Raw genomic sequence first — 5,754 nt, 5'->3', positions numbered from 1 at the left:
TGAAACCCTGTCTCTACTAAAAATACAAAAAGTTAGCTGGGCATGGTGGTGCGTGCCTGTAATCCCAGCTACTTAGGAGGCTGAGGCAGGAGAATTGCCTGAACCCAGGAGGTGGAGGTTGTGGTGAGCCGAGATCGCGCCATTGCACGCCAACCTGGGTAACAAGAGCGAAACTCCGTCTCAAAATAAATAAATAAATAAATAAATAAATAAATAAATAAAGGAAGGAAATAACAAAGACAAAACCAGAAACCAGTGAAGTAGAAAAAAATAATAGAAAAATTAACAAAACCCAGGCCAGGCGCGGTGGCTCAGGCCTGTAATCCTAGCACTTTGGGAGGCCAAGGCGGGCAGATCACGAGGTCAAGAGATCGAGACCATCCTGGCCAACATGGTGAAACCCTATCTCTACTAAAAATACAAAAAATTAGCTGGGCATGGTGGCATGTGCCTGTAATCCCAGCTACTCAGGAGGCTGAGGCAGGAGAATTGCCTGAACCCAGGAGGCAGAGGTTGCGGTGAGCTGAGATCGCGCCATTGCACTCCAGCCTGGGTAACAAGAGCGAAACTCTGTCTCAAAAAAAAGAAAAAATAACAAAACCCAAAACTAGTTATTTGGAAAGATCGAGAAACTTGATAAACATCTATCTAGATTGATAGAGACAGACAGACAGACACACAGACACACACAGACACACACACACACACACACACGAGAGACAGAAAAAGAGAAAGAAAACACTAATTGCCAGTATCAGAAATGAAAGAGGAAATATCTCATGTACCCCATAAATATATACACCTACTATGTGCTCACGAAAATTAAAAATTCAAAAAAAAAATAAAAGAGGAGCTATCATTACAAATCCTACAGACATTAAAAAGATAAAAAGAAAACATTGTAAGTGACTTCATGTCAATAAATCTAAAAAAAAACAGATAAAATGGACACATTTCTTGAAAAAGGCAACTTACCAATATTGGCACAAGATGAAATGTAAAATCTGAATAGCCTCATATCTATTTAGGAAATTGAAATTTCTAACAAAATCTCACAAAGAAAAATTTAAACCTAGAGAGTTTTATTGGCTAATTCTTTCAAACATTAAGCAAACACTGATCTTTGTTTATCAGAAAATAGAGGAGAAGGAATGCTTCCACACTTCTTTCATGAGGCTGGATTAACCCTGACACCAAAAACTGACAAAAGACATTACAAAGAAGAAAATTACAGACCAATATCTTCCATGAACATACTTGCAAAAAATTTTTAACAAAATACTAGCAAATTGGCAGTATATAAAAAAAATGGTAGATCATGACCAAGTGAGGTTTATGTAAGAAGTTCAAAGTTTGGTTGAAGTGGTAGATTTACAGAGAAGAACTGCAAAGTTAAAGCATCAGATCAAGAAAAGAATTTCTACAGTTGCTCTTTGAAGGTACCGGTAGGGAGAAAGTAGGTGGTTGGATATAGCAAAAAAGCACCAGATTAGGAATAGGGACCAGGGTTCTAGTCCTGGTTCTACCTCCAACTCAAACTATGGTGTTAGAAAGGTCACTTTGCCTCTCTTGCCCTTAGTTTCCACATGTGTCCAATAATGACCTCTTAGGGCGTTTTCCAGCTCTAACACTCTAAGAGTCTATGAAGCCAAGTCCTAAAATTTTTTGTCACAGCTGCCTAGACTTTCTGCTTCAGCACCTCAAAAGGCAGAAGTAGAAAATATGCAAGATATGCATTCGTGCACAAATGAAGTCACCATCTGCACATGACTTGAAGTGCCTAGGATTCACAGTGGCCCCCCACTTGAGATCACCACATGTCCTCAGGGGGTATTTTCAAATCAACTTTCTGGAAGCCACTCAATATGTCACTGTGCTGTTACTGTACTGTGGGAAGATCATGGACTCTGGGCTCAGACTGATCCGGGTTTTGTTGTTGTTATTGTTTTGAGACAGAGTCTTGCTCTGTTGTCTAAGCTGGAGTGCAGTGGTGCAATCTCGGCTCACTGCAACCTTCTCCTCCCAGGTTCAAGCAATTCTCCTCTCTCAGCCTCCTGAGTAGCTGGGATTACAGGCATGCACCACCACTCCCAGCTAATTTTTCTATTTTTAGTAGAGACAGGGTTTCTCTGCATTGTCCAGGCAGGTCTCGAACTCCTGACTTCAGGTGATCTGCCCACCTCAGTCTCCCAAAGGCATGATTCCAGGTATGAGTCATCACTCCTGGCCCTGATCTGGGTTTGATCTAAGTCCAGGTCTGCTGCCTGCTGAATGACCTAGGAAACATGATCTAATCTAACTTACTCTCAGTTTCTTCATCTGTGAAGTGAATACCTACCATGCAGAATTATTATGAGAATTAACTGAGATAGCTTAAGAGAGTTCATAAGTCATAGTAGGTGTTCAATAAATGCTAGCTTCCATTCCCTTATCAGTAAAGAATTAGGTTTGGCTACACATAGCAGAACACCGAGATAATCATGGCTGGATCAAGACAGACATATTTGTTTTTCCTCTCCTGTAAAGGATGTCAGATATGTGAAAACTGGAGCTTGTTTGGGAGCTCCTTGGTCATCAGGGAATCAGGCTTGGCCCAGCTTTCTGCTCTATCATCTTTAGTGTATGGGGTCCATCCATATAGTCACCACTTGATCTAAGAGGGCTGTTGGAGCTCCAGCCATCACATTCACATTACAGGCAGGAAGCAAAAGAAAGGGAGACAAGCAGAAAGGTGTGTGTCAGCAGTTAATTAAGTCTCTTATAAAGAATTTTCTGGGACACCCCAGCCAATGACTTCCATTTACACCTCATCAGTCTCCTCTAAGTTGCAAGAGAGGCTGAGGAATGGTCTTTTAGTGGAGCACATTGTGGTCTCCAAATAAAATTGGAATTCTGTTCCTAAGAAATTAGGGGAGAATAAATATTAGGTGGGCAATGAGCAATCTCTGTGACACTTCTTTTTCTTGTTGCTCAAGTTATTTTTGGTAGACCAGTTGTTAAATTCTGCTGTCAGTGATGGAAGCCTGAGTTGGAACAAGCTTGGCAGGCTGGAACACTGGCCCCAATCTAACATATAATGTTTGTTGCTGTTGCTGTTGTTTTTCTTTTTTGAGATGGAGTCTCACTCTGTAACCCAGGCTGGAGTGCAATGGCATGATTTCTGGTCACTGCAACCTCCGCCTCCCGGGTTCAAGTGATTCTTGTGCCTCAGACTCCCAAGTAGCTGAGATTACAGGGGTCTGCCACCACGCCTGGCTAATTTTTGTATTTTTTAGTAGAGACAGGGTTTCGCCATGTTGGCCAGGCTGGTCTTGAACTCCTGACCTCAGGTCATCCACCCACCTAGGCCTCCCAAAGTGCTGGGATTACAGGAATGAGCCACTGCTCCTGGCCTGTATGTTTAATTAAACATTAAATTATTGCAGTTGGCTTCCAAGCACCACCACCAAAATAGGAAACACAACTGTACGACTGCAGTATGGCAGAGGGAAAGGCATGGCTTCTACAAGTTACATGAAAAAGAATTGGCGTTCTGAGGTGACTACCTGCTCAGTGTGAATCAGCAAGGTGGCACAACTGCTCTAGGGTGTTGTCCTGAGCTGCCATGAGAACAGTGGCCATGAGACAGCTGTCATGGCTCCTAAATCACAACACATGACGAGGGAGGCAATTCTGGCATAATAAATGGATTCGAATTCAAAATCTAGCTTTGATTCTTACTAGCCCAGTGGCCATGAGTCAGGTGAATTACCTTATCAGAGCCACGTAGTGGATACCCAACATTTTATTTCTCTGAACTTGAGGTTCAGGGCCTAGAAATGGGCACTGCCATCACTCAAAATGGCCCAAGGAGGGACCCATAGGCTGTGGCAGGGCCTTCATGGAGAGGGTCCGTTTCGGTGAGCAGGGAAAGAGGGCTAGGCTTCTAGGTTTCATCTGCAAGAATACAGTTCCTAAAAGCTACAAATGTTCCCAAATTACCTGTATCGAGTTTTGATATGATACCCTACTGGGCTGAAACTGTCTCAGGCAGACAGGAAGGGCAGGAGTCTTTATAAAGCCAGGGAGTTCACAAGGCAAAAACAGGCACTGGTGCCCTCAAACTCCTTTTCCCTGTCCCCACCTGTGATGTCCTACCTGCCACCTGCCAGTCCCACAGAGTCCAGTCCACGAACTCTACTGTATCCATACGAACACGCCTGAGTCCTCTTGCTCTGCCGAACAAAACAAAGAACAAGTCCTTTGAATGAAAGCTGTGGGAGCTTGGGCAGGTCATTCAGCTTGTATATCAGCATCTTCATCTGTAAAACGAGCAGGTTGGCCTTGATAATTTAAAAACAAACAAAGCAGTTAAACATGCACTGTGTGCTTGGGCCTGGTGCTGGGCATCGGAGATGCAGCGGTGAAAGACACACAGCCCTGCCATCAAGACGCTGATGGCCTCACAGGACACTGACAGGGAGGTGGGCAGGGAGGTGGGGGATGCCGGGGGGTGCTCCAAGGTGGGGACTTTTATGGATGTTTGTCCTTCGTGAGAGTAAGGCAATTCTGTCAGAGCAGCAGAGCTCACAGGTGACAGAGAGCTACTGTCTACCTGCAATGTTAGGTGATGCCAACAAAGGCTGGTGGTGACTTGTGGGGCCCTTATGTCATAGCAGGGCCTGCTTCAAGCATTTACCACCTAATCTAGTGGCAGAAGCATGGGCTCTGAAGCCAGACTGTCCGTGTTCAAAACTCAGCACTGCAATTACTAGCTGTGTGCCCTTGGGCAAAAGTCGCTTATGTGTAAAATGCGTGTACTTTTAGTACCTTCCTCATAGGATAGCTAAGAGAATTAAGATGGATCATGAGTATCCATGGTGACACACTCCTCCATCCTCACATTTTGTCCTAGCAAGCGAGGTTTTCCAAACCGGGGAAAAGGCTCTGATCCCCAGGTCTGAGAGACTATGAAATAACATCCTGAAGATGTAAGAAGCAGGGATTTCTGCCACCCTGCCCTCAGGCCCCCGTTCCTTAGATGACACGTTTACCTCTCCAACCTCTCCCTTTTGCCAGGCCAAACAGAGCTGTAGGGCAGCAGTCAAGGTCATGTTCTCCATTCTTCCTTAAGCCCATTCGCCCACCACCCAGTGCTGCAGGGACGGACTGCAGAGCCTGCTCAGGAGAGCCAGTGCCTGGGGGCAGAGCAGGGCCTTCCAGAGGGGCAGCTGCTCGCCTCCCTATCCCCACCACTCCCATTCTGCAAAACTCGCCAAATGGAGGTACAAAAGCAAACAGACACTACTTCCCCCAATCTGGCTCTACCTGCTCTACAAAGAAATGGAGTGAAACTGCCAGAGTCAGGGACTAGTCACGTCCTCTCACCAAGGGACTGTTGGCCTCTGAGTTCTTATCTTGCCCCAATTCGAGAGGTCAGTGCTATTGCAGGAATGGGAGCAGAGTTTGGATAGCTGACCTGGCACCCAAAACCTTACCTGCACCTGTAGGGGACTTCTAATGGTTTAACAAGCCAAAATATCCTTTAGGTTAAAAGTTGTCCAGGTGAACTTGGTTAGGAGGAAAGAAAGGGCCCTTTCTCCCTAACATCCAGAGCTGGAAGGGAGGAACATGCATTCGAACAGTGGGAACGCCAAGGGAGTTGACCTTGAATGGACAGATGCCCCCTCAGCAGAAATGTCTCTGACAAAGAACACAAACTAGCCAGGCCCAGGGACTTGTGAAGAGGCAGAGAAGCTTCGGGGAGAGAAGGAA

This window comes from Saimiri boliviensis, chromosome 12 (assembly GCF_048565385.1).
Source record: "Saimiri boliviensis isolate mSaiBol1 chromosome 12, mSaiBol1.pri, whole genome shotgun sequence".
NCBI lineage: Eukaryota > Metazoa > Chordata > Mammalia > Primates > Cebidae > Saimiri > Saimiri boliviensis.
This window is presented reverse-complemented; position numbering follows the sequence as displayed.